General features: G+C 43.5%; 1 protein-coding gene across 5 annotated transcripts in view; it reads left to right on the top strand.

The window, feature by feature from the left end:
• The window catches only part of LOC117676343 (neuronal PAS domain-containing protein 2-like), a 66,391-nt gene that overhangs the window by 2,901 nt on the left and 36,607 nt on the right, over positions 1-26,883 (top strand). The window contains exon 2 of one of the 5 annotated variants that reach the window (XM_060681669.2): positions 23,614-23,703. The exons of the other annotated variants lie outside the window; for them this stretch is intronic. The gene's annotated coding sequence lies outside the window, so the exon portion shown is untranslated. The remainder of the gene's footprint in view (positions 1-23,613; positions 23,704-26,883) is intronic. 5 annotated transcript variants of the gene reach the window in all.

Raw genomic sequence — 26,883 nt, 5'->3', positions numbered from 1 at the left:
GGAGCTTCATCACTGGAAGCTTTCCAGAAGAAACTGGACTGCCATCTGTCAGAAATGGTGTAGGGTCTTTTGTTTGGGTGGGGGGTTGGACTAGATGACCCACAAGGTCCCTTCCAACTCTGTTAATCTGTGAATGTTCTGACGTGACAGTTGGAGCTACCTGTCCCTCTAAAGACAGACGCTAGGATGAAAAAAAATTTTTTTTTACTGCTCCCAACCTCATTTCATATACCTGTTTGTAAACACCAAACCGCTGGAAGCTTTAAATAGGTGTCGTCCTTCCAGCTGGCTTAGGAACTGGTTGGGAGCACACAGCGTGCATTGATTGAACCCGATACCTTGGCTGATTATTGGCTGACCAAAATTGTTGATCAATTTTTCTTTTCTTTTCTTTTTTTTTCCTCCCTGGGTGGTGTTCAGAGGGTGTGATGAGGTTGTGCCCAGGTGACTCACGGGGGTGTCATCCTAACCAAGATCTTCCCTGGGGAACCCATCCTAATTGATATGACATTGTATGAATGTCAGATTAAGAGCTGTCAAAATTGCAATTGTTGTTGTTGTTGTTAACAAGTTTATTTGTATATTTTCCACATTACATACATCAGTCTTTAGCGAACAGCGTATCATCTGGATCATTTTATTTATATCTAACAATATTTTTCCCTCTCCTGATTTCTACCTCTACTATCCAATCATTTGTAAAGCAAGTTCGAAAATACTCTGTGTCTTCTTTTTCTTGTAATTTTAGGGTCGGTTTATCCATTTCTGCACAATCTAATTTGTTTTTTTAAAATTACAGCTTCTTCTGTAGATGTTTCCTCATTTTTCCAGTACTGTGCATATACAATTCTTGCTGCTGTCAAAACATGTCATATTAAATATAGATTCCCTTTATCATACTTTTCCGGTATTATGCCTAACAAAAAAAATATTTCCATCTTATAATCTATATGCTTCAATTCTGAAGCACCATAAGTGGGGGAAGAAGGGAATTCTAGAGGGAATTGTAAAAGGAGAAGATGGTTTGGGTAGGCCCGCCAAAAGTACAGGCAGTCCTCGGCGTACGACCACAAGAGAGCCCAACATTTCTGTTGCTAAGTGAAATGTTTGCTAAGTGAGTTTTGTCCCATTTTACGACCGTTCCTGCTACGGTCGTTAAGTGAATCTGGCTTCCCCATTGACTTGGCTTGTCAGAAGGTTGCAAAAGGGGATCAAGAACACGGCAACTGTCATAAATGTGTCAACTGCCACGCCTCTCAATTTTGATCATGTGACCAGGGAGATGCTGCAATGGTCATAAAGTATGAAAAATAGTGAGAAGTCCCTTTTTTTTTTCAGTGACGTCGTAACTTCAGTTCACAAAATGAACCGTTGTAAGTCCAGGACTATCTGTAATGCCTTTTGCTTGAGCGAAGCCTGGCTAGGGAATTTTTGGCTGAGAATTGTGGTCAGCCAGCAGGTCACTTTTGCTGTTTATAACAAAATTGTGTTTTGGGAGGCTTTTTGGCGAATGTACAGAGGTAGCATTTAGCCGGTTCAGACCGGTTCGGGCGAACCGGTAGTGGCGACCTGCAGGGGTGCAATCCCGTCCTATATCATTGTGTTTTTGACACCACATGCGTGCACGGACGGCGCATGCGAGCGAGTGAATTGCCGTGTTGTTTGACATCGCATGCATGTGTGGAAGGCACGTGAGAGTGAATTTATTTATTTATTTATTTATTTAGTCCAATTTATATACCGCCTTTCTCCGGAGACTCAGGGCGGCTTTTGTGATGCCGCACACAATGCGCGGACACCTACACTCACATTTCCGGTGCTGGGCGAACCGGTTGCTATAGTATGTCAATCCCACTTCTGCAAACGTACTTTGTGTTGGCTCGAACCACGAGATGGGCAGGGTATCCCTTTAATCAATCAATAAACTTTATCTGAATATATGACAGGGTCTTTAAACTGTGCCTCTGCTAAGAAGGGAGCGTAATATTAATTATGAGGGTGTCAGGTTTCGGTGTCGTCTCAAATAAATTGCATTTCCAAACAAATAGTCTTTGATGAAATCTTTCATTTATTAAGCACGACAATCTGTCCCTGATTATGTCCTCAACACTGACTTCCTGACCCCAAACCTTCCCTTTCCATTCCCCAATTCTCTGCGTCTCATTGGCCATCTTCCAAATCACTCTCCCCATATCTACTACTTCAGCTCCCAGGAATGTCCCCCCTCCCATCCCATCTCCTAGGGGATGTTATCTTCAGGGAAAATAAGTAGGTGAAAAATCAAGCGTCCTCTTGCCAGCTGTCCCCTCTTCTCCTCCTTATGTCAGCACTGGAACGAATGTAGTTTGGAGTGCTGACAGAGGGCTTTATTTTGGCCTGCGAAGGGAGAGCAGCTTTGATCTAATTAAGGAGACAAGAAGCTCCATTTGTTCAGACTTTGAAATGTCAGAAATCTACCTATTTTTGTGTGTGTGTTTTAAACCTAAAAATAGGTAGTCCTTATATACCTGGAGTAGCTGGTCTTAAGCGATGAGACTATTTTTTCACCCAGTCTTGGGGTTTATGATAGGGTTCACCCTAATTGTTGGAATGTTAATTGCTTTGATGAATTTAAAACCAGCTAAGTCTGGATGAATTTGCATATGGAAACATCAGTTCTTGTGCCAGCCACAACTTCCTTCCCACAACATACACACTCAGACACACAGACACAAAAATTGTTTCTAGGTGATGCATAAATGTTACACAGAGGATATTCTTTTAGGAGCGACATTCTATCCCGTGTGCAACAGAAAATAAAGTTGCCAGGGCCTCTTGAAACGGGAAGAAATAACCAAATTGTAATACAAAAACTTTTTTACATACTTTAATACATGTTTTTTTACATACATTTTTTCCTACTGTGTTTCCCTGAAAATAAGACCGGGTCTTATATTAATGTTTGCTCCAAAAGATGCATTAGGGCTTATTTTCTGATTAAGTCTTATTTTTGGAGAAATACTGTACTCAACGCATCCGTCTGGATAACAATCTCATCTGGGGGTCCTTATCAATCTTATTTCGGGGGCTTATATTAAGAACATCCTAACAATCCTGTTAGGGCTTATTTTCCAGTTGGGTCTTATTTTCGGGGAAACACGGTAACATTTTACTTTAAAATCATGATTCTCTTCTCTCTACTGCCTAGCTAATATATATATAGCTGATGAAGGGAGGACAACTTGTGGCTCAGAGGTTAATACAGCTGCCTAACATGCAGGCAGCCCAAGTTCGAATCCAAGTAAGGGTATGGCTAGCTGATGAGAGCTAAATAGCTCCCTTTATTTCTTTATCAGCAAAATATAAATTTAGTATGCCAGTGAATCAACTAAGTATAACCTTGTAATGTTTACTCGGAGGTAAGAAGCACAGTAGAATCTATTCAGAGTGAATCACACCTGAACTTAGTTGGACTTAATCTAAGCAGGTAGATCTATCTTTGGTGGAAAAATTGATTTAGATTTCAGCTTTAGAGTATTTGGTATCTAAGCTCTAATAATAAAATCAGTGTAAACCAGTTTCAGACAAAGCTACAGGGAAGGGAAAAAAATTGATTTTTTATAAAAAAAACGTGTTATACAAGGAAAAACTCCCCCCCCCCCCCGAAAGGTTGTGAAACTGTTTTTGGTAATCTCCACAGACAGATTGGGTTTTGAAAATCCATAGCGTTATAATGAATACTTATTCTTCATCGATAAGTCATCATTTGCACCGTCAGCATACAGTATATGGCACTGTGCCAGATAGACCAATAGATTACAGAGAAGATGATAAGGTAAAGGTAAAGGTTCCCCTCGCACGTATGTGCTAGTTGTTCCTGACTCTAGGGGGCGGTGCTCATCTCCGTTTCAAAGCCGAAGAGCCAGCGCTGTCCGAAGACGTCTCCGTGGTCATGTGGCCAGCATGACTAAATGCCAAAGGCGCACAGAACGCTGTTCCCTTCCCACCAAAGGTGGTCCCTATTTTTCTACTTGCGTTTTTTACGTGCTTTCGAACTGCTAGGTTGGCAGAAGCTGGGACAAGCTCACCCCATTATGCGGCACTAGGGATTCGAAACGCTGAACTGCCGACCTTTTGACCGACAAGCTCAGCATCTTAGCCACTGAGCCATCACGTCCCCTACTAGGCAGTGCTGAATTCTAACCAGGTTGGATAATTTCAATAAAATAAAACCCACTCCAGTGATGGGTTTCACTTACTTTTGCTACCGGTTCGCTCGCATGCGCAGAGTGTATTTGATGATGTCCGGGTGGAGCCTCCTACCGCCACTACTATGATTCGTCCGAACCGGGGCAAACCAGTAGCAACCCACTACTGCTTCATTCCCTTCCATCACTGGTGATGATACCTAGTTAGGGTAATGAAAACCATATTCAGAGAGCACCAAGGACCCCCATAGTCGTCGTCCTCCTCCTCCTCCTCCTCCTCCTCCCCCTCCTCCTCCTCCTCCTCCCCCTCTTTCTCTCCATAAACCTCACTCCTTCCATCACTGATGAGGTTACCTAGTTAGGGTCATGAAAATCTGCAAGAAAACAAGTAAGCTCAGAGAGCACCAAGGACCCACAGTCATCTTCCTCCTCCTCCTCCTCCTTCTCCTCCCATTCTCCTTCTCTTCCATTCAACAAACCCCACTCCCTTCTATCATTGATGATGTTACCTAGTTGGGTAATGAAAAGTCTGCAGGAAAACAAGCAAGCTCAGAGAGCACCAAGGGGCCCTCATTTCAACCCTGAACTGCAAGTATTCTCCTTTATTGGTATCAATCTATTTAATACCATATATTTGGCCAAGTGGCCCTTTGCGTCCAAAATAAAATGAATGGACACGTTTGAATTTTACGATTTAGGACGGGCGAGGGATTTTCAACCCTACTTGAGGCTCTGTGGCCTTTTCCTAACCATTTTCAAGACTTTTTTGGAGGAGGCGCTTCCAATTCTATACCGAAGGTGGTTTAGGTTAGGATTACACTTTCCCTCTTTTAAGCTCATAATTATTTAATGTGTCTTACCGGATGCATGGTGAAGCAACAGTTGTAAAACTCAGCTTCTCATTAGAAAGACGTGATTGTCAACAAACGCCAAGGTTTTATAGCAGAGTCTTAAAGGCACAGAACAGGGCTTAGTGTCCTTTTGTGTGGGTGTGCGGGTGCGTTGAAAATTTGGAAATCTATTCTCAGCTCAATGAAACAAGATTCTCCGGTCACCACAATATAAAAAGAGATATTGAGACTCAAGGAAAAGCGCACAGAAGACCAACAAGGATGATTAGGGGGCTGGAGACTAAAATTTATGAATAATGGTTGCAGGAATTGGGTATATTTAAGACACTGAGCTTGTCGATCGAAAGGTCGGCAGTTCAATGTTCAAATCCCTAGTGCCGCGTAACAGGGTGAGCTCCCGTTCCTTGTCCCAGCTTCTGCCAACCTAGCAGTTTGAAAGCACATAAAAAATGCAAGTAGAAAAATAAGGACCACCTTTGGTGGGAAGGTAACAGCGTTCCGTGCACCTTTGGCATTTAGTCATGCCAGCCACATGACCACGGAGACGTCTTCGGACAGCGCTGGCTCTTCGGCTTTGAAACGGAGATGAGCACCGCTCCCTAGAGTCAGGAACGACTAGCACATATGTGCGAGGGGAACCTTTACCTTTACCTTATCATCTTCTCTGTAAGAACTCGAAGTTTGCCCTATTTTCTCAAATTCTTCCGAAATGACCACATCTCAACCCGGATCAGCGTTTTCCCAACCGTAACCGTTTGAAGATGTGTGCACTTCAAGAATTTCCCAGCCGGTGTGGGAAATATGTAGCACTGCATGCCACAGGTTCTCTTTGGTGTAGCGTGCACCTAGCCAATTGCATTTTCTTTTCTTTTTTTTAATGTGATGGATGATGGGTGACTCTCTTTTGCATGTAATTCTGCGCAGGGATGACTCCACTCTGTTTAATCCTATTAGGCTTGAAGGAATGAAGTATGCCCCGACTTGCTTTTTCCTTGTGGCAGAAAAGCTATGCGCCGTTTCCTGTCTCAGTGAGAACTAGGACATTGTTCTTCCACCTAGTTAAATCCAGCAGATCAGAGCCTGAGAATCTGTGGCTGTCTGTAAATTGCTAGATAAACTTCTGGAGATTTCCTCTAGCGATCGATAAATAGCTACAGGTAATCCTTGATTTAGGACCACAATTGCCGTTTTTGAACAGGGCAGTTGTTAAGTGAATCTGCCTGACTTTATTTGCAGCCGACCAGGTTGAACTGGAGGGAGGAGTCAAATGTGTCATCAGTCACATGTCATCACCCTGCGCGCCTGCAAGAGATTTAAGTCCAGCCCACCTTGAATTTTTTTCTTATCCCCCGCTCATTTCCCTTGACTGTTAGTTGGCCAGATTCTTGTGGAAAGCTTAAGCTTACGGTAAATCTTTATGCTCATTTGAACCGCTGGAATCTCCTGATTGACAGCTGTTAAGCGAATTGCTGCAGTTGTTAAGTAAAACGTGGTCATTAAGCAAACCCAGGTTCTCCCATTGACTTTGATGGTCAAAAAAAAAAAAGGTCGCATAGGGCGGTCATATGACCCCGCGATATTGCAACTGTTGTAAATACACACCATTTGCAAATCAGCTCCCTCCCTCCCTGTCCTTCCTTCCTTCCTCCCTCCTTCTCTCCCTCCCTCCCTCCCTCCCTCCCTTCTTCCTCCCTTCCTTCCTTCCTTCCTTCCTTCCTTCCTTCCTTCCTTCCTTCCTTCCTTCCTTCCTTTCTCTCCCTCCCTCCCTCCCTCCCTCCCTCCCTCCTTTCTTTCTCTTTCTCTCCCTTCCTGCCTGCCTTCCTTCCTTCTCTCCCCTCCCTCCCTGTCCTTCCTTCCTTCCTCCCTCCCTTCCTTTCTTTCTTCCTTCCTTCTTCCCTCCCTCCCTTCCTCCTTTCTCCCTCCCTCCCTCCCTCCCTCCCTCCCTCTCTCTCTCTCTCTCTCTCTCTCTCTCTCTTTCTTTCTTTCTTTCTTTCTTTCTTGTTTTATCATGCCTCTGTATGTGATGTGTTACCCGATTGGGAGATGAAGAAGCGTTACTCACTCCACCTCTAGCCCAGATAATTTCCTGGAAGACAAGAACAAAGAGTCAGCCCGCCAAAGATGTAAGGCACCGAAGTCTTAAGTAAGGAGAGTTCTCGACTGAGGGATATTTAGGAACGGCATATACCGAATCTCCGACGCCTCCTCTTTTTGCTAGAGAACGAAAACAACTTCAAAATGGGTAGCCTGCAGCCCAGATCTGCGGCTTCGATAAAGCAGGCCTTTGCTGAAAATTTGGAAGACTTAGGAAGAGCTGTGCTGAAAGAGAACGCTCTACAAGGAACCTCATTTTCTCTCCTCCAGAAAGTTATTGGGTGAACTCGACTGAACAGAATAACAGAGGAGATGGAAGGGACTTTGGAGGTCTTCTAGTCCAACCCCCTGCTCAAGCAGGAAATCCTGCACCACTTCAGGCAAATGGTTGTCCAATCTCTTCTTAAAAACTGCCAGTGTTGGAGCACTCACAACTTCTGGAGGCAAGTTGTTCCACTGGTAGATTGGTCTTACCATTAGGAAATTCCTCCTTTGTTCTAGGTTGCTTCTCTCCTTGAAGAGTTTCCAACCTATTCTCCAAAGCACCAGAAGCAGAGGTGGGTTTCAGCAGGTTCTGACCAGTTCTGGAGAACCGGTAGCGGAAATTTTGAGTCGTTCGGAGAACCGGTACTAAAAATTCTGACTGGGCCTGCCCCCCATCTAATAATAATAATAATAATAATAATAATTTTATTTCTATACCGCCCTTCTCCCGAAGGACTCAGGGCGGTGTACAGCCTGTTTAAAAACACAAAGAAAACAACAATATAAAATTTAAAATAATTAAATAAAGTGGCTCAGATTTAAAACCCCAATAAATTTAAATATCCCAATTTAAAAACTATTGTGTTGTTAGTCCGGCCTGGCGGAACAACAGGGTCTATTCTCTGCCTCCTCCCAAGTCCCAGCTGATTGGGAGGAAATGGGGATTTTGCAGTAACCTTCCCCTGGATTGGGGAGGGAATGGAGATTTTGCAGTATCCTTCCCCTGGATTGGGGAGGGAATGGAGATTTTGCAGTATCCTTCCCCTGGAGTGGGGTGGGAATGGAGATTTTACAGTATCTTCCTCCTGCCATGCCCAGCAAGCCCCGCCCACCGAGCTACACCCACAGAACCGGTAGTAAAAAAATTTGAAACCCACCACTGACCCGAAGGCAAGAGAAGAAACAACAGATGGAAACTCATCAAGGAGAGAAGCAGCCTAGAACGAAGTGGGGACATTCAATTTTTTTCCCTACCATCTCTGTGGGCGTGGCTTGGTGGGTTCCCCCCCCTGTGACTGAGTGGGTGTGGCCAACTCAATGTCACTCATGCCCAGTCAGTCACATGACCCCATCCCCAAGCCACGCCCCACAGAACCCCACAGGTAGGCTCATAGTGAATGCTGTGGCAGAGAGAATCCAAACTTTTCTCCCTCCATTCACAGAATTGCTGCTCCCTTTATGGTCCCCTCCTGGCCCCCTCCCTCATGGGGGGTCGAAGTACCTTAAAGAGACAGGCTGCAGCAGCTCCCCTGTGAATGGAGGGAGAAAAGGTCGGATTTTCTCTGCTGCAGCATTTAACGTTGAATGGGTCGAGTGGTCGGAAGGGTGAGTGGCAAGCAGGTGAGAGGGCGGGCGTGGGCGAGGCCAACCAGGGGTGATTTTTACCGGTTCGGTGAACTGATTCAAATCGTCCCTACCGGTTCGCCCGAACCGGTCGAATTTCACCCCTGCTCTGATCCATCAGGAAGAAAAGGTCCACTCCTGGATTAGAAGACATCGCGTCCCTGAGCTTCATAAGGACTACCGTTTAAATGCTACCCTTCTGAAATTGTTCCACGCATTACCAAACTCTGAATGATTCAAACTCAACAGGTAACGCAGGTGTTACCTGTTCTACCGCTGCCAAGGAAGAAGGAACTGTTTACTGCAATGATACATGGATCGACATTCTTGTTTCCGTCATTGGGTGGTTTTTTATTTATTTCTTTATTTGGTGTGCCATTTGGAACATGTTTGCATGGGAAAGTATTGCGTTCCCGAGCAATAATATTGAAAGTGAAGATAGGACTGTCTTGTCAGGAGCGAACTGGACTGAACAACTATTGCGGTGACCACAATCTGGTTGAAGCATAGTCTGATAGATTGTATGGTTTACACAGGGGTGAAATCCAGAAGGTTTTGACAGGTTCTGGAGAACCGGTAGCGGAAATTTTGAGCAGTTTGGAGAACTGGCAAACACCAGCTCTGGCTGGCCCCAGAGTGGGGAGGGAATGGAGATTTTGCAGTATCCTTCCCCTGCCATGCCCACCAAGCCACACCACACCCACCAAGCCACGCCCACAGAACCGGTAGTAAAAAAAATTGGATTTCACCACTGGGTTTACGGTTCCTCAATCTGGACACGATCCAATCATACAGACTTCAGAATTGCTGAGAAAATAGGGAGAATGACATCCATCCGTCCTGAGGGTGCCCCCCTCCCCAATTGGGGAAGGCTAACCGATGAATCACAAGTTGGAATTAAGATTGCCGGGAGAAATAGCAAGAACCTCGGATATTGCAGATGATAACACTCTAATGGTAGAAAGAGGAACTAAAGAACCTCTTGATGCGGGTGAAGAAGGAGAGTGCAAAAGTTGGCTTGAAACTCAACATTAAGAAAACTAAGATCAAGGCATCCGGTCCTCTCAATCCCTGGCAAATAGATGGGGAAGAAATGGAGGTAGTGACAGATTTTATTTTCCTGGGCTCCAAGATCACTGCAGATGGGGACTGCAGCCAAGAAATTAAAAGACGCTTGCTCCTGGGGAGGAAAGCTATGGCAAACCTAGACAGTGTACTAAAAAGCAGAGACATCACCCTGCCAACAAAAGTGCGTGTAGTCAAGGCGATGGTTTTCCCAGTTGCAATGGATGGCTGTGAAAGTTGGATCATAAGGAAGGCCGAGCATCAAAGAATTGAGGCCTTTGAACTCTGGTGCTGGAGAAGACTCCTTTGAGTCCCTTGGACTGCAAGACGATCCAACCAGTTGGTCCTAGAGGAGATCAACCCTGACTGCTCTTTAGAAGGCCAGATCCTGAAGAGGAAACTCAAATACTTTGGCCACCTAATGAGAAGGAAGGACTCATTGGAGAAGAGCCTAATGCTGGGAATGATGGAGGGCAAAAGAAGAAGGGGACGGCAGAGAAGGAGATGGCTGGATGGAGTCACTGAAGCAGTCGGAGTGAGTTTAAATGGTCTCTGGGGGACGATAGAGGACAGGAAGGCCTGGAGGAACGTTGTCCAGGGGGGGTCACGATGGGTCGGACACGACTTCGCAACTAACAACAACAAACCGAGACAGTTGATAACTAGACTGATGTGTTTGAGAAAGGTTTTTGAAGAAGCGGCTGCGAACGTTTATTCTGGAACCACGGATGTTTTGAGAAGCAGAAGTAAATGAGAAGTTGATTCAGCGACTATAATTTAGCTCAGATGAAGACCACGTAGTGTGTTGTTGTTGTTGTTTTAAAAAAATAATATTTGGCAGTTTAGATCCCAGTCAGTGTGTGAGCAAAGGACAAGGAACTCTGGGAGTTGTAGTACAGGGCACCTGGAGTGTTCCTGGCTCTCTACTTTCCGATGTAATTAAATTCCATTTTTGGCACTGAAGCTGTTTAGTGTTATTTGCGCAACCTGTATTTAGAACACACAGATGACATTGAGATGAAGCTATCCTGTTACATTATTTAAATTTTAATGCCAAACGCCTGATATTATCACACAGGGAAGAAGTTAATATGTAAATAGCTTGCCTGTTAAAACACCCGGAGTCATATTCCACCACAAAAGTGAATGGTTAAATTTGATTTATGACTCTATAAGGAAGAAACAAGGCGAAGATAGATAATTGCTCTCTCCCCTTTGATGTCCAAGGTGACATATCTTCGTGCTTTGAAGTCAGCTACCTTGTCTATCAAAGCACCCAACTTGGTGTATTTAGGTGGTGTACCATGTTTTGCTCCTCTGAAAAGATTTTTTTTTTTTAATTAGATTTATATGCCTCCCTTCTCCGGAGACTCAGGGAGGCTTACAATGTGCTAAGCAATAGCCTTCATCCTTTTGTATATTTATACAAAGTCAGCTTATTGCCCCCACAATCTGGGTCCTCAATTTACCTACCTTAGAAAGGATGGAAGGCTGAGTCAACCTTGAGCCTGGCGAGATTCGAACCTGCAGTAATTGCAGACAACTGAATGTTAATAACAGGCTTTTAGTCTGCTGAGCTAAACTTATAAGTTTAAGTGTTACTAAACTTATTAGTTTAGTAAAACTAACTTCCCATCTTTCTCTACTCTGCCTAATGTCAACTGAGCAGTTTAAAGAAGCCACATCAATGTTATAAACTAACCGCATTAACCAGAGTTTATCAGATTGGGTAACATGACAACCCGTGATTAATTTAAAAAAAAACAACGGCAAAATGTTCTACACAACGCCCATCTATGGAACAAGTGGGAGGAGAGTAGCTTGCTCACTGTTGCTAATGGTCCTCCTACATTCAGGAAGTTGTTACCTCCTTCCATCAAGAGCATAATTGTGTTTATATATTGTACTAAGGCAAGTCTGGGCTGCTTTTCTTGACATGAAAGCATCATTAGATGTTGGACAACACAAAGATTTCATCCCAACTGGAGGTGATTGGGTCTTATTTTTGTACCTCCTGGGACCAGCTATCTCCAGTTGAATCCTCCCATTCGTCCAGATCCAACAAGGATCCAAACAATAGGTTGGAAGGGACCTTGTAGGTCATCTAGTCCAAGTAGGGGAACCTACACGATTTCTGACAGCTGGCAGTCCAGTCCCTTCTTGAAAGCATCCAACGATGAAGCTCCCACAACTTCCGAAGGCAGCTTCTGTTCCATCGGTTGATGGTTCTCACCGTCAGGAAATTTCTCCTTATTTCCAGGTTGAATCTCTCCTTGATCAGTTTCCATCCATTACTCCTTGTCTGGCCTTCAAGGTGCTTTGGAGAATAGGTTGACCCCCGTCTTCATTGACCTATTGAGCAGGTGCTACATCAGGTCTCCTCTAACCATCTGAGATATTACAGAATCTGGGATTCTTTAGTGAAAGGTCACATGCATTTTTAACTTCTGCTTCTGGCGTTGTGTGGGGCCTTCGTTGTCCACCAACTCATTGGTTTTGACAGTGCGATATTGCTGAATAAATTAACTCTTTCCGCGCAGACGCGAACGGAGAGATTTGCTGCAGTCAAGGCAGAATCACTTGAGTGGTGGGATGTATCTTTGGACAATTGAATGCTCTGGACAAATGAATTCCTGCATCTCCGGATTTGATCTAATTTAAAATACCTGATGGGGTTGAACATCTTTCCAGACTGACAACCTGGAGATCTGCTTAAATTTTAGTGGACCTGCAGAACTTCTAGCTCTCCTTGAAAAACAAGTTCTTTTCTCCTGTTGTAGTTGCGGAGCATGGCAACTTGTACAATTGTCATTGTGATGAAAAGTGGCAGAAGGGAATTAAACAAACAAACAAACAAACAGAGAATGACAGAACCTTTTGAGTTCTCTCTGTGCTGAGTCATATTATTTTCTTAGTCGACTTGTCTTATTGCCCAGCCAAGCAAACGAGCTGCAGCAATTAAGGTATATATATATACTTTAAATTAAACATATGGAAGCCTAAGGTATTTGTTATGTGGCATTTATAACAATCACAAGCCGTATAATGTGTGGTCAGGAACATCCTTAAGTACTAAAAGGTTAATTCAGGTCAATTTAGCAGACATTTTGAGAGGCTGCTCTTTATTTTGAAATAAAGGTGTTCCTTTGATTTGATACATGTAAATTTTTATTATTTGGAGATTTTTGTTCTTTTGAGAAAAAAAAAAAGGTCTATTGTCAAATTGGATTGTAGCAATTTAGACCTAAATGCATAGAATAGAATATGGTACCTTACTCGGAACACTATGTACAGGTATGGTAGTCCTTGATTTATGACCAAAATTAGGACAAGTATAGACTAGATTAACCGAGTTGGAAGGGACCTTGGAGGTCTTCTAGTCCACCCCTCTGCTCAAGCAGGAAACCCTACACTATTTGAGACAAAGGGGTTGTCCAGTCTCTTCTTAAAAACCTCCAGTGATGGAGCAGCCACAACTTCTAGTGGCAAGCTGTTCCACTGGTGAATTGTCCTCACTGTAGGAAGTTTCTCCTTAATTCCAGATTGCTTCTCTCCTTGATTAGTTTCCGTCCATTGTTTCTTGTCCTTCCCTCGGATGCTTTGGGGAACAGGTTGACCCCCTCTTCTTTGGGGCAGCCCCTCACATATTGGAAGACTGCTATCATGTCACACCTAGTCCTTCTACCCTGTTTTCCCCAAAATAAGACATCCCCTGATAATAACCCCAATCGGGCTTTTAAGCGCATGGCAATAAGGCCAAGCGCTTATTTGAGGGTTCAAAAAAAATATAAGACAGGGTCTTATTTTCAGGGAAACATGGTATTCATTAAACTAGATGAACCCAATTCCTGCAAACATTCTTCATGGGTTTTAACCTCCAGGCCCCTAATCATCCTTGTTGCTCTTCTCTGCACTCGTTCCAGAATTTCAACATCTGTTTTTTTTTTTTAATATTGTGGCAATCAAAACTGGAGGCAGGATTCCAAGTGAGGTCTTAAAGGTAAAGATAAAGGTTCCCCTCGCACATATGTGCTAGTCGTTCCTGACTCTAGGGGGTGGTGCTGATCTCCGTTTCAAAGCCGAAGAGCCAGTGCTGTCCGAAGACATCTCCGTGGTCCTGTGGCCGGCATGACTCAACACCAAAGGCGCACGGAATGGTGTTATCTTCCCACCAAAGGTGGTCCCTATTTTTTCTACTTGCATTTTGTACGTGCTTTCATACTGCTAGGTTGGCAGAAGCTGGGACAAGTCATGGGAGCTCACCCCGTTCCACGGGACTGGGGATTCGAACCGCTGAACTGCCGACCTTTCGATCGACAAGCTCAGCGTCTTAGCCACTGAGCCACCGTGTCCCTTAGTGAGGTCTTACCAAGGCCTTATAAGGCGCTACTTCGTAGGATCTTAATTCTACCCTTTTGTTCATGCAACTTTGTTTTACTTCTATTATTTTACTTCTAAAACATGGCTAAAAATTTCGACCATCCCCTAAAAAAGGAAGGAAAAAAAAAAGGAAAAAAAAACAATGGTTAAAGAGGAAGAAAGACTGGCTGGTTCTTGCTTTAGATATAATCCCTGATTGTTTCTCCCTCTTACCCTTGTTTCAAATGAAGGGAGATGCAGAAGGAGATTTAGCTCTGGGCTAGGAGTGTTTCTGGTAGCTTTTTTTTTTTTTGAAGACAATCGTGTTACGTAACCCACGCGGCAGAGACGAAAATTATTTTGTTCCCTGTTATTTTCACTCGCTGTGTTTCCCACGTGCCTCGTTCCTGGTTGACTGGCAAAAGAGCATCCCGCAGTCCACATGTGAATCAGAAAGAGAGCGGATCATGGTTTCATCTTCTGGGGTGGGTGGGTGGGCGGGTTTGACACCGTTTCTTCTAATCTGGATTTATTTTGGAAAGGCATCCAGGTAGAATAATCTGTTCTGGACGAGATGATACGCCAGCATCTCACCTGAATTCGCCGTTGGGGAAAAAAAAAAAAGGCGATCCGTCAGGATGGCGTGGAAGGAATTTATATAATTTCAATAGCTGATTTTCTTTCTCTCTTTCATTTGTATTTTTTTTTCCTTTTAAATTAAGCACTGGATATAATTTAGCCCTATTTTAAGGTGCCTCCCTCCCTCCCTTTCTTTTTCTTCCTTCCTTCCTTCCTTCCTTCCTTCCTTCCTTCCTTCCTTCCTTCCTTCCCTTCCCTTCCTTCCTTCCCTCCCTCCCTCCCTTATTCCTTCCTCCCTATTCTTTTCTTCCTTCCTTCCTTCCCTCCCTCCTTCCCTCCTTTATTCCTTCCTCCCTGTTCTTTCCTTCCTTCCTTCCTCCTGTCCTTCCCTCCTTTATTCCTTCCTCCCTATTCTTTCCTTCCTTCCTTCCCTCCCTCCTTTATTCCTTCCTCCCTATTCTTTCCTTCCTTCCTTCCCTCCCTCCTTTATTCCTTCCTCCCTATTCTTTCCTTCCTTCCTTCCCTCCCTCCTTTATTCCTTCCTCCCTATTCTTTCCTTCCTTCCTTCCTTCCTTCCTTCCTTCCTTCCTTCCTTCCTTCCTTCCTTCCTTCCCTTTTAAAGCCCTTCCCTTTTTCCTCTGAAGCACTTTAATTTAGGGATTTTCTTAGATTTTATACATAGTTTTTAGTTAGATCCCCCCACCCGATAAAATATACCGTGTCTTCTATGCATTGATGATGCATTTATATAGGGATACATCAGTTCTTTAGTTCTATAGCTATATCTAATGTATCACATGGCAAGGTTTTTCCTCCAAGAATTGTTAATTTCAGAGAAAGGATGAACCCAGTAAGAACTGGGAGAAAAGACCACAAAGAGACTTGTGGTTTTAGTCTGACCACTTTCTGTAGAGGAAATTCGGTAACAACCATCCCTTCCATATTGATGAAAGACTTATTATTTATTTATTTATTTATTTACTTATTTATTTATTTATATGCCGCCCTTCTCCGGAGACTCAGGGCAGCTTACAATGCATTAAGCAATAGCCTTCATACTTTTGTATATACCTGCTTAGTAGGACTTTTGCCCCCCTCCCCTAAGCGGTGTTCTTTTTTTATACAAAGTCAGCTTATTTTCCCCACAATCCGGGTCCTCATTTTACCTACCTCGGAAGGATGGAAGGCTGAGTCAACCTTGAGCCTGGTGAGAATTGAACTCGCAGTAATTGCAGGCAGCTGGTAACTAAGTGCTATTTAACAGTGCTTTAGTCCGCTGTGCCACCAAGGCTCTATATTATTTTCTCTGTCACATCCAAGAAAATTAGTTGATGCTGCTGACATTTTTTTAAAAAAAACAAAGCATGCATATATAAGATATTTGCTTCACTCATCCTTGATGTCATTTCTGTGTGCGTGTCTGCTACATTTAACTCGTTGGAAAATCATCCATTTTTTTTCTTTCTTTCCTTGTTTTCGTTTTCCGGGTGGAATATTGACGGACCCCTTGGAGAGATATAGATTTTGAACGAAACGGTTCCAGCTGATAATCTCGGTCATCATAATACCAGCCACTGGCGCTTCTCAAAACAAGCGTCCGGAAATATCTGGGTTGGGGTAAAAAACAACAACAACCAAACACTTATTGAGATCATAAGCCACGTATGGGCTTGATCAGATTAGTCAGGGCGGAATAAAAATAGCACTAAGCAGAATGTGCTCGAAATGTGCTCGTTGCGTTCCCAATTGGAAGAAGGGACAGATCCTAAGTTTGGGGTTTGGATGGTGATGCTTGCCCTGGCTGCTAGTATATAAAAAGAGCCAATCCCCCTCTCTTCTAGCACTGATGATGTTACCTACTTGGGTGATGAAACGTCCACAGGAAAACTATCAAGCTCAGAGAGCACCAAGGATCCCACAACCCTCTTCCTTCTCCTCTTCTCATCCGTTCCACATCTCCTCCACTCCACAAACCCTCATTTCCTTCTAGCATTGATGAGGTTACCTAGTTTTTTTTTAGTTTTTTTTTTAATTTGATTTATATGCCGCCCTTCTCCGGAGACTCAGGGCGGCTTACAGTGCGTTAAGCAATAGCCTTCATCCTTTTGTATATTTATACAAAGTCAGTTTATTGCCCCCACAATCTGGGTCCTCATTTTACCTACCTTTGAAAGGATGGAAGGCTGAGTCAACCTTGAGCCTTGGAGAGATTCGAACCAGCAGTAAATTGCAGGCAGCTGTGTTAATAACAGGGTGCGTAGACCACTGTACTATCAAGGCTCTTTGGGTAACAAAATGACTGCAAGAAAACCACCAAGCTCAGAAACCACCAAGGACCCCACAGCTCTTCTCCTCTTCTCATCTATTCCACAAATCCCCATTCTCTTCTAGCACTGATGATGTTACCTACTTGGGTGATGAAACGTCCACAGGAAAACTATCAAGCTCAGAGAGCACCAAGGCCTCCACAGTTCAACCCTGAGCTGCAAATACTTTCTTCTAAAATTTCCATCTCTTCAGAAAGCCCAGCTGTTGTTGGATGGCGCTTCAGTTTTGTCCTTTCTTGGAATTCAAGAATGTCTCCTTGTTTTTCCTTTGTACGTGCCCTCTGGAAAGGAAGCAGATAGGGGGAGAGGCCAGCCATCAGCCCTCTATAAAACCCTTGAGATGTATTTCTGTGAAATAAGAGAATATTTGTAGTTTGGAGCTGAACTGTGGGGGGGGTCCTCGATGCTTTCTGAGCTTGGTAGTTTTCTCACAGACGTTTCATGACCCAACTAGGTAACAGCATCAGTGGTAGAAGAAAGTGGGGTTTGTGAGTGAGGAGGAGGAGAAAGAGAAGGGGAAAAGAGGAGGAGGAGGAGGAGGAGGAGGAGGAGGAGGCCTGAGGGGTGTTTGGTACTCTCTGAACTTGGTAGTTTTCTTGCAGACATTTCATTACCTAATTAGGTAACACCATCAGTGCTGGAAGGGAGTGAGGTTTGTGGAGAGGAGGAAAAGAAAGAGAAGGGGAGAGGAGGAGAAGGAGGAGGAGGAGGAGGAGAAGGAGAAGGAAGAGAAGGAGGAGGAGAAGAAGAAGGAAGAAAAAGAAGAAGAGGAAGAGGAGGAGGAAGAGGAAGAGGAGGAGGAGAAGAAGAAGGAAGAAGAGGAAGAGGAGGAGGAGGAAGACGAAGAAGAAGAAGAGGAGGAGGAGGAGGAGAAGAAGAAGAGGAAGAAGAAGAAGAAGAAAGAAAAAGAAGAAGAGGAGGAGGAAGAGGAGGAGGAGGAGAAGAAAAAGAAGAATGAAGAAAAAGAAGAAGAGGAGGAGGAGGAGGAGGAAGAAGAAGGAGGAGGAGGAGGAGAAGAAGAAGAAGAAAGAAAAAGAAGACGGAGAAGGAGACGAAGAAGAAGAAGAAGAAGAAGAAGGAGGAGGAGGAGGAGGAGGAGGAGGAGGAGGAGGAGGAGGAGGAGGAGGAGGAGGAGGAGGAGAAGAAGAAGAAGAAGAAAGAGGAGGAGGAGGAGGAGGCGGCGGAGGCGGAGGACCGTGGGATACTTGGTGCTCTCTGAGTTTGGTGTTTTTCTGGCAGACATTTCATGACTCAACTAAGTAACATCATCAGTGCTAGTAGGGAATGGGGGCTTGGTCTCATTTTAAATACTAATGGCTTGCTCTGTCATGAGAGATGGAAGGGCCACACCCATTTTAAACATCTCAACGTTCTCTTTGTAAGACATGTCAAAAGCTGATTTTTTTTTCCCCTCAGCAAATCGAATGATGGGGAAAAGGGGCTAGAATCCCCTCCAGGAGGAAGACCCCTGGAACGATGAGACGCCAAGAAGACGCAATTTGGTGACCCCCCTGCCCTCCTCCTCCTCTCCTCCTCCTCCCCCCTTCCCTCCTCTGCCACCCCGTCAACAGCTTTGAGATTATACCCCCGGTGTTAAGAAGGTTACTGGGCCACGAAGCGGAGTTCAGCTGGGAACCGGATGATGTGAGGATTTGTCAGCCACACGGGGTTAAAAGAAGGAAGTTGTGACTTGCACAATTCTGGCTTTTAGCAACCTTTCAGGCTTCTGCCCTCATTGGTGGCACCTTGAACTTGGGTGGAAATAAGTTGCGTAGAGCTTTAAAAACGCGGCGGGATTAATTTGTGCGTTTCCTTGCCGAGTTTCGTTTTAAGAGGAGAAGTTGGTCAGAGGGAAGATTTTAAACCCTAAGGATTTGTACGAAGAATAGACTAGACTAGACTAGACTAGACTAGACTAGACTAGACTAGACTAGAATAGACTAGAATAGACTAGAATAGACTAGAATAGAATAGAATAGAACAAAACAATGAATATAGGAGGAAAAATAGAATAGAATATGAAATAGGAATTGGAATAGGAATAGAATTACAATAGGAATAGGAATAGGAATAGGAATAGAATTAGAATAGAATAGGAATAGGAATAGAATTAGAATAGAATAGAATAGAATAGAATAGAATAGAATAGAATAGAATAGAATAGAATAGAATAGAATAGAACAAAACAATGAATATAGGAGGAAGAATAGAATAGAATATGAAATAGGAATAGGAATAGAATTACAATAGGAATAGGAATAGAATTAGAATAGAATAGAATAGAATATGAAATAGGAATAGGAATAGGAATAGGAATAGAATTACAATAGGAATAGGAATAGGAATAGGAATAGGAATAGGAATAAGAATAGAATAGAATAGAATAGAATAGAATAGAATAGAATAGAATAGAATAGAATAGAATAGAATAGAATAGCAGCGTTGGAAGGGACCTTGGAGGTCTTCTAGTCCAACCCTCTGCTTAGGCAGGAAACCCTACACTCCTTCAGACAAATGGTTGTCCAATCTCTTCTTAAAAACTTCCAGTGTTTAGCTGGAGGCTAAACGTACGAAGTACAGATAAGAGAGAGAAAGAAGATCCTGTCCAATTTTACTCCCAACCACTTGAATCCTCCGAGATGTCGCTGTGATGTTGACAGTGAGTAAAGTTGACCTTGGATCCTAACAAATCCTGTCATCGCCTGGGCAAGAACTCAAAAAAGGAGTTTGCCGTGACCGACTTCTTCTTGACTTTCCAGTCTTAACTTTAGAGCCCCGAGCCTTTGCTTCTGCCTTACTAGCCGATTTATGACCTCGTCCAACCTTGTTGAGCTTCAGCAGGTCAATCCGGGCCATCTCAGGTCATGTGACTTTAATCTGGGAAACAGCTTGCTGGCTCCTCTGTCTTGGAAGCCAACTGAATGCCAGGGAGCTTTCATATACAGGTGTGGTTGCAAATCTGACTTGATTTGTGCACGTTTGGGACGTTTTTTGATTCCTAACATCGGAAGCTGAGCAATCCTGATTTATATAGGTGTTTTATAAAGGTTTCTCCAGGTTTCTGATGTGGGCACGTGGACATCGATCAGCTGCCCAACTTCGGAAGGATCATTATTAGTCACCTGGTTGGGTTACCTATTTTGAGTTACAACTTCCTTTCACGCAAGTGTGATATTGATCAGATAGGGGAACATGACTTTATCCGCTGTCCAGGAATTTGGTATCTCTTGACGCACGAAATGCAAGTGTAATAGAAGAATTTGGGGTTCGTGGCAGAGGGAACGGATAATCTGGGGTTCACTGGGGAAAAAAATTATGTGTATGGTCAGCCGGCTTTCATGGCTAAGGTAGGACTAGAACTCACTGTCACCTGGTGATTGGTCCAAAGTCATTCAGCCGGCTTTCATATCTAAAATGGGATTAGAATTCACCGTCGCCTGGTGATAGTCCCAAAGTCATCCAGTCGGCTTTCATGCCTAAAATGGGACTAGAGCTCACCGTTGCCTGGTGATTGGCCCAAAGTCATTCAGTCGGCTTTCATGCCTAAAATGGGACTAGAACTCACGGTCGCCTGGTGATTGGCCCAAAGTCATTCAGCTGGCTTTCATGCCTAAAATGGGACTAGAACTCACCGTCGCCTGTTGATTGGCCCAAAGTCATCCAACCGGCTTTCAAGCCTAAGACAGGACTAGAATTCACCATCGCCTGGTGATTGGCCCAAAGTCATCCAGTCGGCTTTCATGCCTAAAATGGGACTAGAACTCACCGTTGCCTGGTGATTGGCCCAAAGTCATCCAACTGGCTTTCATGCCTAAGGCAGGACTAGAATTCACTGTCGCCTGGTGATTGGCCCAAAGTCATCCAGCTGGCTTTCATGGTTAAGGCTGGACTAGAACTCTCTGTCTCCTGGTATCTAACAGCAATATTCATACAAAAAAGTATAAATAACATACTTTTATAAATAATAATACTTTTTGTTGGAATAATTAGTTAGCACAGAGGACATGCTGGGACAATCACCTCCCTGCATTTCAAATCTCCAGGATTAAGTTGGTTCTGAGTTTTGCCCATTTCCCATCTATCAGACTCGTTCTGGAAGTTATTATTACTGTTATTGCTAGCCATAGATCACTCAACTGGCGAGAAAAATTCCCTATTTCCCCCTTTCTGAACTCTGCCTTGTTTTGTGTCAGCAACAACTTGAGGCTGGATAAATAAATCTTTGGCCACACCCAGGCAGGGCAAGCCATATTTTGATACCTGCCTTGCTCAATTAGTCTGGCATTATTTTCCCTTAATGGATTGCCAGGGCATTACGGGAATGGAGGCTGGTTTGTACAGAATGATGGATGGATGGATGGATGGTGTGCAATCAAATTGGCTTTGAAAACTGACTTTTCAGACGCCTTGTAAAGTGTGTGTCTGAGAGAGAGAGAGAGGGGGGGGGAGAGAGGGAAAGACAAAGAGAGAGAAAGACAAAGAGAGAGAGAGGGAAAGACAGAGAGAGAGAGAGGGAAAGAGAGGGAGAGAGGGAGAGGGAGAAACAAAGAGAAAGAGAAAAAGAGAAAGAAAGACAGAGAGAGAAAGAGAGAGGAAGAGAGAGGGAGAGAGAGAAAGACACAGAGAGAGAGAAAGACAAAGAGAGAGAGAGAGAAAGAGAGAGCGAAAGAGACAGAGAGAGAGAGAGAGAGAGAGAAAGACAAAGAGAGAGAAAGACAGAGAAAGACCGAGAGAAAGAAAGAGAGAGAGAAAGAGAAAGACAAAGAGAGAGAAAGAGAAAGACTGAGAGCAAGAAAGAGAGAGAGAAAGAGAGAGAGAGAGAGAAAGACCGAGAGAAAGAAAGAGAGAGAGAAAGAGAGAGAAAGAGAGAGAGAGAGAGATCTAGTTCTTCCTTAGGCAGGTATGCTGGCTGGATGACTCTGGGCCAATCACCAGGAGATGGTGAGTTCTAGTCCCACCTTGGTAGGAAAGCTGGCTGGGTGGCTTTGGACGAATCACTAGGAGAAGGTGAGTTGTAGTCCTACCTTCATAAAAGGTGGCTGGGTGGCTTTGGGCCAATCACCAGGAGACAGTGAGTTCTAGTCCCACCATAGGCATGGAAGCCAGCTGGGTGACTTTGGGCCAAAATCACCAGGAGAATTGCTAATATCTCCCTATTAATCTAAAATATTAGAAAAATAAGGGGGAAAAAAGAAACATTAGCCGGAGCTGAGGTGTGGCTGCCCAACAAGTTCTTCTTAACACAGAGGGCCTCTTTTCTCCTTCTTCCGGTGTCAAACCCACACGTGTCTGGAGTGGCATGCCTGCAGGATGTGACAGTATAGATGGCCTTGTTCCTCTCATACCTGGCCAATGACTTTGCACGGAGACGAATTACACTCCCATTATTGTTGTGTTTTAACACGAGTGCATAATTGCCTCTCGGTTTTTCAAACAACAAATTAAATCGTAACCGCTTCGAATAATGCAATTTGCCTTCAGTTGCGTAGAATAATAGTTCTACACAATAATAGTTTTCAGTCTTGTCGTTGTGTTGGTAAAGAGCCATTTCAAAGACAAACAGGCAAAGGCATAGTTTCAATCCGGGATTTTACATGCTACCGTCATGTAAAATGGTACATTTGGCCTGTAGAATCCGAACAAACTCCAAGTCTGTATATATTCCAAGTTTTGTATAAAATTCTACATCATGTTAATAACATTAAACCTCGTTTATTTTCTTGCTAAGGTACCAGGCTAGAAAGCAGGAGACGGTGAATTCTAGTCCTGCCTTAGGCATGAAAGCTGGCTGGGTGACTTTGGGCTAATCACCAGGAGACGGTGAGTTCTAGTTCCGCCCTAGACATGAAAACCAGCTGGGGGAACTTTGGGCTAATCACCAGGAGACAGTAAATTCTAGTTCCGCCTTAGGCATGAAAGCTGGCTGGGTGACTTTGGGCCAATCACCAGGAGACTGTGAATTCTAGTTCTGCTCTAGACATGAAAACCAGATGGGGGGAATTTGGGCCAATCACTAGGAGATGGTAAATTCTAGTTCCGCTTTAGGCATGAAAGCCAGGCTGAGTGATATTGGGCCAATCACCAGGAGACAGTGAGTTCTAGTTTTGCCCTAGACATGTAGAAAAATAGGGACCATCTTTGGTGGGAAGGTAACAGCATTCCGTGCACCTTTGGCATTGAGTCATGCCGGCCACATGACCACGGAGACGTCTTTGGATAGCGCTGGCTCTTCGGCTTTGAAACAGAGATGAGCACCGCCCCCTAGAGTCAGGAACGACTAGCACATATGTGCGATGGGAACCTTTACCTATACTTCTATGAATCACTGTATTTCTCAATCTCGGCAACTTCAAGATGAGCAGACTTCAATTCTCAGAATTCTCCTAGCTGGGGAATTCTGGGAGTTGAATTCCACCCGTTTTAAAGTTGCCAAGGTATATAAACCCGGCGGTAGATGGATATTGCTGATTGAGCTGAATATGTAAAAAAAAAAAAAAAAAGACTAAAAAGTTTGACAGTTTCCTGAAACTTCTTGTTTTTTAGGACCATTTCTTTCTTTATTTTCATGGTGGCAATAAAATATCCTTACCATCTCCTGCCAACTTGGACTAATGAATCTGCAGGATAAAACAGGTAATTTCCAATAATCTGATTTTTGCTCTCTTTTGGTGATTCTGAGTAACCTTCCTTACTTAGTTTGCTCAGTTAGCTACAGATGGAAATCTATCAAAGTGGATGCTAAGAGTTGCCCCTGATTTTATAGTATATAATGAATTAATCCGTCAGTCAATCTGTAGGAATGTACTGCAAGCGCATGGACCCTAAATTCGCATAATACTTTAAGCCATTTAAAATACAGGTAGTTCTCGACTTGCAACAGTTCATTTAGTGACTGTTTGAATTTACCACATCACTGAAAAAAAGTGACAACCATTGTCACATTCCCACAGTCATATGATCAAAATTTGAATGTTTGGCAAATGATTCGTATTTTATGACGATTGTCCTGGGATCGTGTGACTCCCCTTTGGCAAGCAAAGTCAGCAAGGAAGCCGGAAGCAGATCCCAACGGTGTTAATAATGTAACAGCTGCGGTGATTCACTTAACAACGGCGGCAAGAAAGGTCGTAAAACGGAGCAAAGCTCCCTTAAAAACTGTCTCGCTTAGCAACGTAAATTTCGGCCTCCATTGTTGGTTGTAAATTGAGGATTTCGGACCTGTATGGACTGATCTGCTTTAATGTGTGTTGTGGATGCAAAATATTGGTTGCTTGTTGGATGAAAACAAGCAAATTTAGGAGAAAAACATGGAATAATATGAAGATAGCTTACTAAAAAGCAGAGACATCACCCTGCCAACAAAAGTTGGCATATAATCAAGGCGATGGTTTTCCCAGTTGCAATGGATGGCTGGGAAAGTTGGACTCTAAGGAAGGCTGAGCGCCAAAGAATGGAGGCCTTTGAACTCTGGTGCTGGAGAAGACTCCTGCAAGACCCTTGGACTTCAAGGTGATCCAACTGGTTGGTCCTAGAGGAGATCAACCCTGACTGCTCTTTAGAAGGCCAGATCCTGAAGAGGAAACTCAAATCCTTTGGCCACCTAATGAGAAGGAAGGACTCCCTGGAGAAGAACCTAATGCTGGGAAAGATTGAGAGCAAAAGAAGAAGGGGATGACAGAGAACGAGGTAGCTGGATGGAGTCACTGAAGCAGTCGGCGTGAGCTTAAACGGACTCCAGAGGATGGTAGAGGACAGGAAGGCCTGGAGGAATGTTGTCCATTGGGTCACGATGGGTCGGACACGACTTCGCGACTAACAACAACAAAATATGAAGTCCTGTTGTAAGCCTTTGCCGGCTGGGAGTCTAACCAGGTTTGTCTGCAAGCAACGTTTGGCTGCAATTCCGCTAGTTGTTCTTATTCGAAAGATCCCTGCTGGGAAGACATCTGGCTTGCCACTCATACGTGAAGGTGATTAAAGAACGCAATGTGGGTGTAACACACCACGCATGAGACTTCTCTTACGTATTGGAAGTAGTGATTGCCATGCAGTCAAAAATATTTGACTGCACCCATGTACCCATGTAAAAATGCCTTTGGGGCACCGGGTGTGGTCCTGGACTCATCGGCAGAAATGCTATCGAGTGCCTGGTTTCTGATTGATGGAGGATGAGGTTCCAAGAGACATTTTGTGCCTTGGTCTGGTAGAGTTTTCTCCTTATTTCCCCAACTTTGTAGTTGACGTAGAAATCCTAGTCTATTTTCTTCCTAAGAATGTAGACCTAGATTTTGCTTGGATCGTCTGTTTTGGCTTGTTGGTTAGATCTGTGGTGTGTTACAGTGTCCTTAATCTGGATTGATAAATCGCATGCCAATCAAACACTTGGGAAATAGTTTCTTCTTTAGATCTTCTTCAGATCTTCTTCAGATCTTCTTCAGATCTTCAGACTTCTTCTTTAGACCTCTAAATTAGTTCCATCCCTCTCGAAACCGAGACTATATGCTTCAACATAGAGCCTTGATAGTACAGTGGTTTAGTGCACCCTGTCATTAACACAGCTGCCTGCAATTTCTGCTGGTTCAAATCTCTCCAAGGCTCAAGGTTGACTCAGCCTTCCATCCTTTCTAAGGTAGGTGAAATGAGGACCCAGTTTGTGGGGGCAATAAACTGACTTTGTATAAAATATACAAAAGAATGAAGGCTATTGCTTAACGCATTGTAAGCCGCCCTGAGTCTCCAGAGAAGGGCGGCATATAAATCAAATTAAACATGGTCATCTCCAAGTAGACCAGATCAAGAAATACTACAAGAAGTATTTTGATTGAGACTGGCTATCATACAACATAGAATCATAGGGTTAGAAGTTGAAGTCCAACCAACTGGAGATGACCAAGATTGGAAATGCTGTTCCGATGAGGGGGTCTTTTGTGCTCTCTGAGTTTGGTTGTCTTTCTTGGTTCTTTTCTTCAAACACCTTCTTACTAGCTCTTTTTTTAAGAATATATTTTTATTGTTTAAATATAAAAAATAATGAATACAGTGCAATTGTCCTGGCATTCCACTTGCCATGAAACAAAGGTAAAAACAAACTAACATATACTATTTTAAACAGTGCCAGTGCTGTACAGTTATATCTGACCATCATATTCTAGAGTATCAAATTTATCTTTCATTCGAATACCTACCTTCTAATACATCTATAGTATCTCTTTCCATTTCCACCTAACCTGATTCTATCGCATTCTAACTTCCATCTTGTTAGGATATGGTTTGAGCCTAACAAGTTGTCCAGGCAATATGTGTGTTCTGTGACTTTAATATGAATATGTATTGTGTGACTTTACAGTTTTCCTGCTGATTCATTGTAATGCTGAGTCATGCTGTACTTAGATAATCACTAGTTGTAAACGTATTTGAGAAAGGTACTGTAACGTATTCAGTTGATGATAAGCTACCATTGTGTGTGGAGTTGCTACCATTGTGCTGTCATCGTTGGATGGATCTGCTACCATTGTGGTTTGTGAACCAGAGTGAAATTGTTATTCTAACCAACTACTGTTTGTATGGTAAGAAGATTCTTGTATCACTGGACTGATTTAACTGGCAAAGACTTGGATTGATTTAAAGACTATGAGATTGTTTTGTCACTATAAAGTAAACTTTTTTTTTTTTAATTTGATTTATATGCCGCCCTTCTCTGGAGACTCAGGGCGGCTTACAGTGCGTTAAGCAATAGCCTTCATTCTTTTGTATATTTTATACAAAGTCAGCTTATTGCCCCCACAAACTGGGTCCTCATTTCACCTACCTTTG

This window comes from Pantherophis guttatus, chromosome 12, assembly GCF_059756535.1.
Source record: "Pantherophis guttatus breed Tessera chromosome 12, ASM5975653v1, whole genome shotgun sequence".
Lineage (NCBI taxonomy): Eukaryota > Metazoa > Chordata > Lepidosauria > Squamata > Colubridae > Pantherophis > Pantherophis guttatus.
This window is presented reverse-complemented; position numbering and strand designations above follow the sequence as displayed.